The following is a 14,106-nucleotide window of genomic DNA, read 5'->3' as shown; positions in this document are numbered from 1 at the left end:
TGCCAGGGTGGGCACCTTACCTGGGCTGCGCACCAGGGCGGGCTCAAGATGGCACGCGCGTTCCGTTTTTTTCACTATCTTTCAAAACGGAAATTTTAAAATCTCCTTTTTTTTTTGCCTTTTCTGGAAATTAGTGAAGGCAGCGCATCAAAGGTGCGCACCTCGCTGCCCACCTTGGTGTGCTCTGAGGTGCGCACCCGGGAGCGCTACGAAGTGTGCTCCAAGGTGCGGCGTGCACGTTGTCGGAGCCCGGTTTGCCCCGGGTGCGCACCTCGCCTGCACCTTGGCCGGGGTGGGCACCTTGGCTGGGTTTGCCCAGGGTGCGCTCCGAAGCGGGGTTACTGGAGCGCCCCCTCTTTTTTTGTCAGAGCGTTTGGTGGGGTTTCTCGCATTGGCTCTTCCCAGGCCCGGTTGTTGGGTGCGCTCCCACCCTGGCGCGCGCGAAGTTGGAAGTTGGGTTAATTGCCCGGGCGCGCACCTTCGCCAGGGTGGGCACCTTGGTGCGCACACCTTGGCTGGGCTGCGCACCAGGGCGGGCTCAAGATGGCACCAGCATTCCCTTTTTCTCACTATCTTTCAAAACGGAAATTTTAAAATCTCGTTTTTTTTTTGCCTTTTATGGAAATTAGTGAAGGCATCGCATCAAAGGTGCGCACCTCGCTGCCCACCTTGGTGTGCTCCGAGGTGCCCACCACGGTGCGCAACGCCGGTGCGAACCCGGGAGCGCCCCGATGTGTGCTCCAAGGTGCGGCGTGCACGAAGTCGGACCCCGGTTTGCCCCGGGTGCGCACCTCGCGTGCACCTTGGTGCGCACACCTTGGCTGGGTTGCGCGGCCTGGTGGGCACCATGGTGCGCACCAAGGAGCGCTCCGAAGTGTGCTCCAAGGTGCGGCGTGCACGAAGTCGGAGCCCGGTTTGCCCCGGGTACGCACCTCGCGTGCACCTTCGCCGGGGTGGGCACCTCGGCTGGGTTGCGCGCCCTGGTGCGCACCAAGGAGCGCTCCGAAGTGTGCTCCAAGGTGCGGCGTGCACGAAGTCGGAGCCCGGTTTGCCCCGGGTGCGCACCTTCGCCGCGGTGCGCACCATGGCGTGCACGAAGTCGGAGCCCGGTTTGCCCCGGGTGCGCACCTCGCGTGCACCTTCGGCGGGGTTGCGCGCCCTGGTGGGCACCATGGTGCGCACCAAGGAGCGCTCCGAAGTGTGCTCCAAGGTGCGGCGTGCACGAAGTCGGAGCCCGGTTTGCCCCGGGTGCGCACCTCGCGTGCACCTTCGGCGGGGTTGCGCGCCCTGGTGGGCACCATGGTGCGCACCAAGGAGCGCTCCGAAGTGTGCTCCAAGGTGCGGCGTGCACGAAGTCGGAGCCCGGTTTGCCCCGGGTGCGCACCTCGCGTGCACCTTCGCCGCGGTGGGCACCATGGCGTGCACGAAGTCGGAGCCCGGTTTGCCCCGGGTGCGCACCTCGCGTGCACCTTCGCCGGGGTGGGCACCTCGGCTGGGTTGCGCGCCCTGGTGCGCACCAAGGAGCGCTCCGAAGTGTGCTCCAAGGTGCGGCGTGCACGAAGTCGGAGCCCGGTTTGCCCCGGGTGCGCACCTCGCGTGCACCTTCGCCAGGGTGGGCACCTCGGTGCGCACACCTTCTCAATGTTTTCTTGCCTTTTCTGGAAATTGGTGAAGGCAGCGCATCAAAGGTGCGCACCTCGGTGTGCTCCGAGGTGCGAACCCGAGAGCGCTCCGAGGTGCCCACGAAGTCGAAAGTCGGGTTAATTGCATTGTTTTCCCCGGGTGCGCTCCGAGGTGCGCAACATCGGCGCGCACCAAGGAGGGCTCCGAAGTGTGCTCCAAGGTGCGCACGATGGCGTGCACCTCTGGTGCGCACGATTCGGAGCTCGGTTTGACCGGGGTGCGCACACCTTGGCTGGGTTGCGCACCTTTTGTGCGCTCCAAGGTGCGCACGAAGTCGGAGCTCGGTTTGCCCCGGGTGCGCACCTTCGCCAGGGTGCGCACCTTGATGCGCACGCCTTGGCTGGGCTGCGCACCTTGGTGGGCGCCATGGTGCGCACCTTTCGTGCGCTCCAAGGTGCGCACGAAGTCGGAGCTCGGTTTGCCCCGGGTGCGCACCTTGGTGGGCGCCATGGTGCACTCCGAGGTGCCCAAGATTGGTGCGCACCAAGGAGCGCTCCGAAGTGCGCTCCAAGGTGCGCGCGAAGTCGAAAGTTGGGTTAATTGTCCGGTTTGCCTCGGGTGCGCACCTTGCGTGCACCTTCGCCAGGGTGGGCGCCTTGGTGCGCACACCTTGGCTGGGCTGCGCACACCTTGGCACCCGCGTTTCCTTCATTTTAAATTTTTTTTTTTTACAATCTCTCAAGTGGGAAATTCTATAATCTCAACTTTTTTTGCCTTTTCAGGAAACTTTTGAATGGAGCGCATCATTGGTGCGCTCCGAAGTGTGCTCCAAAGCTCTCTCCAGCTGCGTGCACCTGCCCCGGCCGCGCACCCGGCCCCGCCCAGCTTCGCTCACCTGTCCCGGGCGTCTGGTGCGGAACCTTAGAGTAAGAAACATCACCGTGCACCTTGGCCAACGTGCGCGACTCGACCGAGCGCGCACTGGCCGAGGTGCACACCGATTTCACCTGGGTGCGCGCGCAGCACCTCGGGCGCACCGGGGTGCGCGCACAACGCCCGGGTTGCACCGTGGCCTGTGTGCTCGGGGCGCCTCGGGTGCGCGCTCGGTGTCGCCCCCGCGCGCGCGGTAGTGCGGGCAGCGCACCCCGGCCCGGCCCGGCCCCGACGAGAACGCAAACGGGCAAAAGGTTTATTCAAATAGCATTGCGACGCCCGGCGAAAAACTAAAAAAGGGTGCAACACCGGGACTTCCCGGGAGGTCACCCATCCCAGTACTACTCCGGCCCAAGCGCGCTTAACTGCGGAGTTCTGATGGGATCCGGTGCACTAACGCTGGTATGATCGCACCCGTTATGAGCTTGTCGCAGTGTGTACTTAGCAAACCGCGACCCACGTGCGAATCCACCCCGGCCACCCACCCCCGTCGAGGTGCACACCCTCCCTCGCGAAGTGCGCCCCGTTCGCCAAGTGTGAGCCCTGCCCGGGTGCGCGCACCTTGCTAGGGCGTCGGGTGTGCACCCGGCCCGGCCTACGTGCGTGCACCTGGAGGGGGCGTCGTGTGCGTGCAGTGTCCCGTCTGCAACGCGGTGCCCACACACCACCTCGGGCGCAACGACCTGCGCTCACATGTGGGCCGAGTGCACCTTGGTGCATGTTCGGGGCGCCTCGGGTGCACGCTCGATCTTGCCCCGGTGCACCAAGGCGCTCGGTTTGCCCCGGGTGCGCACTTGGTGCAAGGTGGGCACCCAAAATAGGGATCAAGCACCAAAACACAAGTTTCGGGATGCAAAATGGGACCCAAGGACCACAAATGCGTTCCAAGACCCATGATGGGTCCACGAGAACAAAAATGTGTTCCGAGACTTAATAAACAAATATTGGGTTTTAGGAGAAGAAACATGCTCTGATGCCCAAAACGAGAATCGACCCCGAAAAGGCCACAGGCCAAAAGTGGGATGCGAGACAAAAAAAAATGGGACCCGAGGACCAAAATTGGGTTCCCAGGTCGAAGACAGGGCAACCGGACAAGAAACGACCTCTAAGGCTCGAAATGAGTCCCGACGACTAAAACTTGACAAGAAGCACCCATCAGGCACCCAACTCGACACCCATGGGATGCCGACCCACCCGGGCTTCCACCTAGCACACCTTGGCACCCACCCACCCTCGCACCCAACCTCGCACCCAACTTAGCACCTTTGAACCCACATTGGCACTCACCCTGACCCTGGCACCTTGGAACCCACATTGGCACTCACCTTGACCCTGGCACCCACCTTTGCACTCACCTTGGGACCCACCCTGGCTCCCACCTCGGCACCCACCCAGACACCCACCTTGGTTCCTTGGCACCCACCTTGGATCCTTGGCACCCACCCCGACACCCACCTTGGCACGCAACTTGGCTACTTGCCACCCACCTTGGCTCCTTGACGCCCACCCCGACAACCACCCCGTGACCTACCCTGGCTAGGGTTGGTGCACACCCACCCTGGTGCCCACCTTGGCACCCACCCTATGACCCACCTTGGCACGCACCTTAGTACCCACCCCGTTACCCACCCTAGGACCCACCCCGTGACCCACCTTGGCCAGGGTGGGTGCCTTGGTGCGCACAACTTGCCTGGGCTGCACACCAGGGCGGGCTCAAGATGGCACCCGCGTTCCGTTTTTTTCACTATCTTTCAAAACGGAAATTTTAAAATCTCATTTTTTTCTTTTTTTTGCCTTTTCTGGAAATTAGTGAAGGCAGCGCATCAAAGGTGCGCAATGCTGGTGCGAACCCGGGAGCGCTCCGATGTGTGCTCCAAGGTGCGGCGTGCACGAAGTCCGAGCCCGGTTTGCCCCGGGTGCGCACCTCGCGTGCACCTTCGCCGGGGTGAGCACCTTGGCTGGGTTGCGCGCCCTGGTGCGTACCAAGGAGCGCTCTGAAGTGTGCTCCAAGGTGCGGCGTGCACGAAGTCGGAGCCCGGTTTGCCCCGGGTGTGCACCTCGGGTGCGCACCTCGCGTGCACCTTCGCTGCGGTGGGCACCTTGGCTGGGTTGCGCGCCTTGGTGGGCACCATGCAGTGCACGAAGTCGGAGCCCGGTTTGCCCCGGGCGCGCACCTCCGCCAGGGTGGGCACCTTGGTGCGCACAACTTGCCTGGGCTGCGCATCAGGAAGGGCTCAAGATGGCACCCGCGTTCCGTTTTTTTCACTATCTTTCAGAACGGAAATTTTAAAATATCATTTTTTTTTGCCTTTTCTGGAAATTAGTGAAGGCAGCGCATCAAAGGTGCGCAACGCTGGTGCGAACCTGGGAGCGCTCCGATGTGTGCTCCAAGGTGCGGCGTGCACGAAGTCGGAGCCCGGTTTGCCTCGGGTGCGCCCTGGTGGGCACCATGGTGCGCACCAAGGAGCGCTCCGAAGTGTGCTCCAAGGTGCGGCCTGCACGAAGTCGGAGCCCGGTTTGCCCCGGGTGTGCACCTCGGGTGGGCACCTTGGTGCGCATGCCTTGCCTGGGCTGCGCACCAGGGCGGGCTCAAGATGGCACCCGCGTTCCTTTTTTTTCACTATCTTTCAAAACGGAAATTTTAAAATCTCATTTTTTTTTGCCTTTTTCTGGAAATTAGTGAAGGCAGCGCATCAAAGGTGCGCACCTCGCTGCCCACCACGGTGCGCAACGCCGGTGGGCACCCGGGAGTGCTTCGAAGTGTGCTCCAAGGTGCTGCGTGCACGTTGTCGGAGCCCGGTTTGCCCCGGGTGCGCACCTCGCGTGCACCTTCGTCGGGGTGGGCACCTTGGCTTGGTTTGCCCCGGCTGCGCTCCGAAGCGGGGTTATTGGAGCGCCGCCTCTTTTTTTGTCGGAGCGTTTGGTGGGGTTTCTCGCATTGGCTCTTCCGAGGCCCGGTTGCCACCCTGGCGCGCACGAAGTCGGAAGTAGGGTTAATTGCCCGGGTGCGCACCTTTGCCAGGGTGGCACCTTACCTGGGCTGCGCACCAGGGCGGGCTCAAGATGGCACGCGCGTTCCGTTTTTTTCACTATCTTTCAAAACGGAAATTTTAAAATCTCCTTTTTTTTTTGCCTTTTCTGGAAATTAGTGAAGGCAGCGCATCAAAGGTGCGCACCTCGCTGCCCACCTTGGTGTGCTCTGAGGTGCGCACCCGGGAGCGCTACGAAGTGTGCTCCAAGGTGCGGCGTGCACGTTGTCGGAGCCCGGTTTGCCCCGGGTGCGCACCTCGCCTGCACCTTGGCCGGGGTGGGCACCTTGGCTGGGTTTGCCCAGGGTGCGCTCCGAAGCGGGGTTACTGGAGCGCCCCCTCTTTTTTTGTCAGAGAGTTTGGTGGGGTTTCTCGCATTGGCTCTTCCCAGGCCCGGTTGTTGGGTGCGCTCCCACCCTGGCGCGCGCGAAGTTGGAAGTTGGGTTAATTGCCCGGGCGCGCACCTTCGCCAGGGTGGGCACCTTGGTGCGCAAACCTTGGCTGGGCTGCGCACCAGGGCGGGCTCAAGATGGCACCAGCATTCCCTTTTTCTCACTATCTTTCAAAACGGAAATTTTAAAATCTCGTTTTTTTTTTGCCTTTTATGGAAATTAGTGAAGGCATCGCATCAAAGGTGCGCACCTCGCTGCCCACCTTGGTGTGCTCCGAGGTGCCCACCACGGTGCGCAACGCCGGTGCGAACCCGGGAGCGCCCCGATGTGTGCTCCAAGGTGCGGCGTGCACGAAGTCGGACCCCGGTTTGCCCCGGGTGCGCACCTCGCGTGCACCTTGGTGCGCACACCTTGGCTGGGTTGCGCGGCCTGGTGGGCACCATGGTGCGCACCAAGGAGCGCTCCGAAGTGTGCTCCAAGGTGCGGCGTGCACGAAGTCGGAGCCCGGTTTGCCCCGGGTGCGCACCTTCGCCGCGGTGGGCACCATGGCGTGCACGAAGTCGGAGCCCGGTTTGCCCCGGGTGCGCACCTCGCGTGCACCTTCGCCGGGGTGGGCACCTCGGCTGGGTTGCGCGCCCTGGTGCGCACCAAGGAGCGCTCTGAAGTGTGCTCCAAGGTGCGGCGTGCACGAAGTCGGAGCCCGGTTTGCCCCGGGTGTGCACCTCGCGTGCGCACCTCGCGTGCACCTTCGCTGCGGTGGGCACCTTGGCTGGGTTGCGCGCCTTGGTGGGCACCATGCAGTGCACGAAGTCGGAGCCCGGATTGCCCCGGGCGCGCACCTCCGCCAGGGTGGGCACCTTGGTGCGCACAACTTGCCTGGGGTGCGCACCAGGAAGGGCTCAAGATGGCACCCGCGTTCCGTTTTTTTCACTATCTTTCAGAACGGAAATTTTAAAATCTCGTTTTTTTTTGCCTTTTCTGGAAATTAGTGAAGGCAGCGCATCAAAGGTGCGCAACGCTGGTGCGAACCTGGGAGCGCTCCGATGTGTGCTCCAAGGTGCGGCGTGCACGAAGTCGGACCCCGGTTTGCCCCGGGTGCGCACCTCGCGTGCACCTTGGTGCGCACACCTTGGCTGGGTTGCGCGCCCTAGTGGGCACCATGGTGCGCACCAAGGAGCGCTCCGAAGTGTGCTCCAAGGTGCGGCGTGCACGAAGTCGGAGCCCGGTTTGCCCCGGGTGCGCACCTCGCGTGCACCTTCGCCGCGGTGGGCACCATGGCGTGCACGAAGTCGGAGCCCGGTTTGCCCCGGGTGCGCACCTCGCGTGCACCTTCGCCGGGGTGGGCACCTTGGTGTGCAGACCTTGGCTGGGTTGCGCGCCCTGGTGGGCACCATGGTGCGCACCAAGGAGCGCTCCGAAGTGTGCTCCAAGGTGCGGCCTGCACGAAGTCGGAGCCCGGTTTGCCCCGGGTGTGCACCTCGGGTGGGCACCTTGGTGCGCATGCCTTGCCTGGGCTGCGCACCAGGGCGGGCTCAAGATGGCACCCGCGTTCCTTTTTTTTCACTATCTTTCAAAATGGAAATTTTAAAATCTCATTTTTTTTTGCCTTTTTCTGGAAATTAGTGAAGGCAGCGCATCAAAGGTGCGCACCTCGCTGCCCACCACGGTGCGCAACGCCGGTGGGCACCCGGGAGTGCTTCGAAGTGTGCTCCAAGGTGCTGCGTGCACGTTGTCGGAGCCCGGTTTGCCCCGGGTGCGCACCTCGCGTGCACCTTCGTCGGGGTGGGCACCTTGGCTGGGTTTGCCCCGGCTGCGCTCCGAAGCGGGGTTATTGGAGCGCCGCCTCTTTTTTTGTCGGAGCGTTTGGTGGGGTTTCTCGCATTGGCTCTTCCGAGGCCCGGTTGCCACCCTGGCGCGCACGAAGTCGGAAGTAGGGTTAATTGCCCGGGTGCGCACCTTTGCCAGGGTGGGCACCTTACCTGGGCTGCGCACCAGGGCGGGCTCAAGATGGCACGCGCGTTCCGTTTTTTTCACTATCTTTCAAAACGGAAATTTTAAAATCTCCTTTTTTTTTTGCCTTTTCTGGAAATTAGTGAAGGCAGCGCATCAAAGGTGCGCACCTCGCTGCCCACCTTGGTGTGCTCTGAGGTGCGCACCCGGGAGCGCTACGAAGTGTGCTCCAAGGTGCGGCGTGCACGTTGTCGGAGCCCGGTTTGCCCCGGGTGCGCACCTCGCCTGCACCTTGGCCGGGGTGGGCACCTTGGCTGGGTTTGCCCAGGGTGCGCTCCGAAGCGGGGTTACTGGAGCGCCCCCTCTTTTTTTGTCAGAGCGTTTGGTGGGGTTTCTCGCATTGGCTCTTCCCAGGCCCGGTTGTTGGGTGCGCTCCCACCCTGGCGCGCGCGAAGTTGGAAGTTGGGTTAATTGCCCGGGCGCGCACCTTCGCCAGGGTGGGCACCTTGGTGCGCACACCTTGGCTGGGCTGCGCACCAGGGCGGGCTCAAGATGGCACCAGCATTCCCTTTTTCTCACTATCTTTCAAAACGGAAATTTTAAAATCTCGTTTTTTTTTTGCCTTTTATGGAAATTAGTGAAGGCATCGCATCAAAGGTGCGCACCTCGCTGCCCACCTTGGTGTGCTCCGAGGTGCCCACCACGGTGCGCAACGCCGGTGCGAACCCGGGAGCGCCCCGATGTGTGCTCCAAGGTGCGGCGTGCACGAAGTCGGACCCCGGTTTGCCCCGGGTGCGCACCTCGCGTGCACCTTGGTGCGCACACCTTGGCTGGGTTGCGCGGCCTGGTGGGCACCATGGTGCGCACCAAGGAGCGCTCCGAAGTGTGCTCCAAGGTGCGGCGTGCACGAAGTCGGAGCCCGGTTTGCCCCGGGTACGCACCTCGCGTGCACCTTCGCCGGGGTGGGCACCTCGGCTGGGTTGCGCGCCCTGGTGCGCACCAAGGAGCGCTCCGAAGTGTGCTCCAAGGTGCGGCGTGCACGAAGTCGGAGCCCGGTTTGCCCCGGGTGCGCACCTTCGCCGCGGTGCGCACCATGGCGTGCACGAAGTCGGAGCCCGGTTTGCCCCGGGTGCGCACCTCGCGTGCACCTTCGGCGGGGTTGCGCGCCCTGGTGGGCACCATGGTGCGCACCAAGGAGCGCTCCGAAGTGTGCTCCAAGGTGCGGCGTGCACGAAGTCGGAGCCCGGTTTGCCCCGGGTGCGCACCTCGCGTGCACCTTCGGCGGGGTTGCGCGCCCTGGTGGGCACCATGGTGCGCACCAAGGAGCGCTCCGAAGTGTGCTCCAAGGTGCGGCGTGCACGAAGTCGGAGCCCGGTTTGCCCCGGGTGCGCACCTCGCGTGCACCTTCGCCGCGGTGGGCACCATGGCGTGCACGAAGTCGGAGCCCGGTTTGCCCCGGGTGCGCACCTCGCGTGCACCTTCGCCGGGGTGGGCACCTCGGCTGGGTTGCGCGCCCTGGTGCGCACCAAGGAGCGCTCCGAAGTGTGCTCCAAGGTGCGGCGTGCACGAAGTCGGAGCCCGGTTTGCCCCGGGTGCGCACCTCGCGTGCACCTTCGCCAGGGTGGGCACCTCGGTGCGCACACCTTCTCAATGTTTTCTTGCCTTTTCTGGAAATTGGTGAAGGCAGCGCATCAAAGGTGCGCACCTCGGTGTGCTCCGAGGTGCGAACCCGAGAGCGCTCCGAGGTGCCCACGAAGTCGAAAGTCGGGTTAATTGCATTGTTTTCCCCGGGTGCGCTCCGAGGTGCGCAACATCGGCGCGCACCAAGGAGGGCTCCGAAGTGTGCTCCAAGGTGCGCACGATGGCGTGCACCTCTGGTGCGCACGATTCGGAGCTCGGTTTGACCGGGGTGCGCACACCTTGGCTGGGTTGCGCACCTTTTGTGCGCTCCAAGGTGCGCACGAAGTCGGAGCTCGGTTTGCCCCGGGTGCGCACCTTCGCCAGGGTGCGCACCTTGATGCGCACGCCTTGGCTGGGCTGCGCACCTTGGTGGGCGCCATGGTGCGCACCTTTCGTGCGCTCCAAGGTGCGCACGAAGTCGGAGCTCGGTTTGCCCCGGGTGCGCACCTTGGTGGGCGCCATGGTGCACTCCGAGGTGCCCAAGATTGGTGCGCACCAAGGAGCGCTCCGAAGTGCGCTCCAAGGTGCGCGCGAAGTCGAAAGTTGGGTTAATTGTCCGGTTTGCCTCGGGTGCACACCTTGCGTGCACCTTCGCCAGGGTGGGCGCCTTGGTGCGCACACCTTGGCTGGGCTGCGCACACCTTGGCACCCGCGTTTCCTTCATTTTAAATTTTTTTTTTTTACAATCTCTCAAGTGGGAAATTCTATAATCTCAACTTTTTTTGCCTTTTCAGGAAACTTTTGAATGGAGCGCATCATTGGTGCGCTCCGAAGTGTGCTCCAAAGCTCTCTCCAGCTGCGTGCACCTGCCCCGGCCGCGCACCCGGCCCCGCCCAGCTTCGCTCACCTGTCCCGGGCGTCTGGTGCGGAACCTTAGAGTAAGAAACATCACCGTGCACCTTGGCCAACGTGCGCGACTCGACCGAGCGCGCACTGGCCGAGGTGCACACCGATTTCACCTGGGTGCGCGCGCAGCACCTCGGGCGCACCGGGGTGCGCGCACAACGCCCGGGTTGCACCGTGGCCTGTGTGCTTGGGGTGCCTCGGGTGCGCGCTCGGTGTCGCCCCCGCGCGCGCGGTAGTGCGGGCAGCGCACCCCGGCCCGGCCCGGCCCCGACGAGAACGCAAACGGGCAAAAGGTTTATTCAAATAGCATTGCGACGCCCGGCGAAAAACTAAAAAAGGGTGCAACACCGGGACTTCCCGGGAGGTCACCCATCCCAGTACTACTCCGGCCCAAGCGCGCTTAACTGCGGAGTTCTGATGGGATCCGGTGCACTAATGCTGGTATGATCGCACCCGTTATGAGCTTGTCGCAGTGTGTACTTAGCAAACCGCGACCCACGTGCGAATCCACCCCGGCCACCCACCCCCGTCGAGGTGCACACCCTCCCTCGCGAAGTGCGCCCCGTTCGCCAAGTGTGAGCCCTGCCCGGGTGCGCGCACCTTGCTAGGGCGTCGGGTGTGCACCCGGCCCGGCCTACGTGCGTGCACCTGGAGGGGGCGTCGTGTGCGTGCAGTGTCCCGTCTGCAACGCGGTGCCCACACACCACCTCGGGCGCAACGACCTGCGCTCACATGTGGGCCGAGTGCACCTTGGTGCATGTTCGGGGCGCCTCGGGTGCACGCTCGATCTTGCCCCGGTGCACCAAGGCGCTCGGTTTGCCCCGGGTGCGCACTTGGTGCAAGGTGGGCACCCAAAATAGGGATCAAGCACCAAAACACAAGTTTCGGGATGCAAAATGGGACCCAAGGACCACAAATGCGTTCCAAGACCCATGATGGGTCCACGAGAACAAAAATGTGTTCCGAGACTTAATAAACAAATATTGGGTTTTAGGAGAAGAAACATGCTCTGATGCCCAAAACGAGAATCGACCCCGAAAAGGCCACAGGCCAAAAGTGGGATGCGAGACAAAAAAAAATGGGACCCGAGGACCAAAATTGGGTTCCCAGGTCGAAGACAGGGCAACCGGACAAGAAACGACCTCTAAGGCTCGAAATGAGTCCCGACGACTAAAACTTGACAAGAAGCACCCATCAGGCACCCAACTCGACACCCATGGGATGCCGACCCACCCGGGCTTCCACCTAGCACACCTTGGCACCCACCCACCCTCGCACCCAACCTCGCACCCAACTTAGCACCTTTGAACCCACATTGGCACTCACCCTGACCCTGGCACCTTGGAACCCACATTGGCACTCACCTTGACCCTAGCACCCACCTTTGCACTCACCTTGGGACCCACCCTGGCTCCCACCTCGGCACCCACCCAGACACCCACCTTGGTTCCTTGGCACCCACCTTGGATCCTTGGCACCCACCCCGACACCCACCTTGGCACGCAACTTGGCTACTTGCCACCCACCTTGGCTCCTTGACGCCCACCCCGACAACCACCCCGTGACCTACCCTGGCTAGGGTTGGTGCACACCCACCCTGGTGCCCACCTTGGCACCCACCCTATGACCCACCTTGGCACGCACCTTAGTACCCACCCCGTTACCCACCCTAGGACCCACCCCGTGACCCACCTTGGCCAGGGTGGGTGCACCCACCCTGGTGCCCACCTTGGCACCCACCCATCCTAGCACCCAGCCTGTGACCGGGCTTGGAACCCAACCTTGCACCCGCACCCGTCTTGGCCAGTGTGGGTGCGCACCCATCCTGGCACCCACGTTGTGACACACCCTTTAACCCACGCACCCTAGCACCCACGTTGGCACCCACCTTGGAACCCAACCTAGCAACTTGGCACCCACCCCGTGACCCACCTTGGCATCCACCATAGCAGTCGCCGACTTGGCACCCACCTCGGCACCCACCTTGACACTTGTGGACCCACCTTGCCACTCACCCTAGCATCGACCCATCCTAGCACCCACCCTGGCACCTTTGCACCCTAGCACTCACCCATCCTAGCACCTAACCTGTGACCCACCTTGACACTCACCCTCGCACCCACCTTGGAACCCAACCTAGCACCCACCCACCCTGACACCAACCCTAGCACCTACCCACCCTTGCACCCACCCTGTGACCCATCTTGGCACCCACCCATCCTACCACTCAACCTATCACCCACCTTCTCACCCACCTTGGCATCCACCTTAGCACCCACCCACACTGGCACCTTGGCACCCACCTCGGGCAAGGTGGGTGCACACCCACCCTGGCACCCAATTTAGAACCCACCGAGCATGTTACCCACCTTGGCACCCACATTGCAGCCCACCCTAGTACCCACCCTATGACCCACATTGGCATCCACACCCTAGCACCCAGGCACCTCGACACCCGCCTTGACACCCACCCTAGCACTGAACCTGTGACCCACCTTGGAACTCACCCTAGAACCCACCCACCCTGTGAACCACCTTGGCATCCACCTTAGCACCCACCCACCTTGGCACCCACTCTAGCACTCACCCATCCTAACACCCAACTTGTTACCCACCTTGGCACCCGCCCTCGCGTCCACCTTGAAACCCACCCTAGCACCCACCCACGCAGGAGCCCACCTTGGCACCCAACCTAACACCCACGCATCCTGGCACCCAACTTGTGACCCACCTTGGAACCCACCCTAGTACCCACCTTTGAACCCACTATATCACCAACCCACCTTGGCACCCACCCTATGACCCTCTTTGGAATCCACCCTAGCACGCACCCACCCTGGCACCCACCATGGAGCGCACCCTAGCACCCACCCACCTCGGCACGCACCTCAACACCCACCTTGGTGTGCGCACTGCGCCAACCTCTCAAAGACCCTATGTGGTGCGCTCCAAAGTGTACACCTTTGGTGCGCTCCAAGGTGCGCACCTTTGGTGCACACCGAGGTGCACACCAAAGTGTGCACCGAGGTGAGCACCAAAGTGCACTCCAGGGTGCACACCAAGGCGTGCACCTTTGGTGCGGTCAATGCAAACGAATTCGGAAGTTGGGGTCGATGTCCTAATCGCTGCTGCAGACTACACGTATGAGAATCGGACAAATAGCTTTATATAGGGGAGGTGTTGCGTTTGATGGGTCGACTCCCCTGGTTGTGTGCACTGCACCAACTTCAAAGACCCTGTCTTGTTTAAGAAGTCAAAAGTTGGGGTGGATGTCCTAATCATTGCTGCAGTCTACGCATGTATGAGAATCAGACAAATAGCTTATATAGGGGAGGTGTTGCATTCGGTGGGTTGACTCCCCTGGTTGTGCGCACTGCGCCAACCTCAAAGACCCCGCATAGCAGAAGAAGTCGGAAGTCGGATTTTGGTGAGCACCAAGGCGTGCACCTTTGGTGCGGTCAACGCAGACGAATTCAGAAGTTGGGGTGGATGTCCTAATCGTTGTTGCAGGCTACACATGTATGAGAATCAGACAAATAGCTTATATAGGGGAGGTGTTGGGTTTGATGGGTCAACTCCCTTGGTTGTGCGCATTACGCCAACCTCAAAGACCTTGTTTTCGTTAAGAAGTCAAAAGTTGGGGTCAATGTCCT

At 62.2% G+C, this 14,106-nt stretch overlaps 2 non-coding genes across 2 annotated transcripts; both read right to left on the bottom strand.

The window, feature by feature from the left end:
• Positions 1–2,853: 2,853 nt before the first annotated feature.
• On the bottom strand, positions 2,854–2,972 carry LOC131864384 (5S ribosomal RNA). The gene has a single exon (XR_009363191.1). It is a non-coding gene; the product is annotated as a 5S ribosomal RNA (ribosomal RNA).
• Positions 2,973–10,789: 7,817 nt separating this feature from the next.
• On the bottom strand, positions 10,790–10,908 carry LOC131864424 (5S ribosomal RNA). The gene has a single exon (XR_009363231.1). It is a non-coding gene; the product is annotated as a 5S ribosomal RNA (ribosomal RNA).
• Positions 10,909–14,106: the final 3,198 nt, after the last annotated feature.

The sequence above is a fragment of the Cryptomeria japonica genome, unplaced genomic scaffold (genome assembly GCF_030272615.1).
Source record: "Cryptomeria japonica unplaced genomic scaffold, Sugi_1.0 HiC_scaffold_85, whole genome shotgun sequence".
Lineage (NCBI taxonomy): Eukaryota > Viridiplantae > Streptophyta > Pinopsida > Cupressales > Cupressaceae > Cryptomeria > Cryptomeria japonica.
Note: the sequence above shows the minus strand (reverse complement) of the source record. Positions and strands in the feature narration are given on the sequence as shown.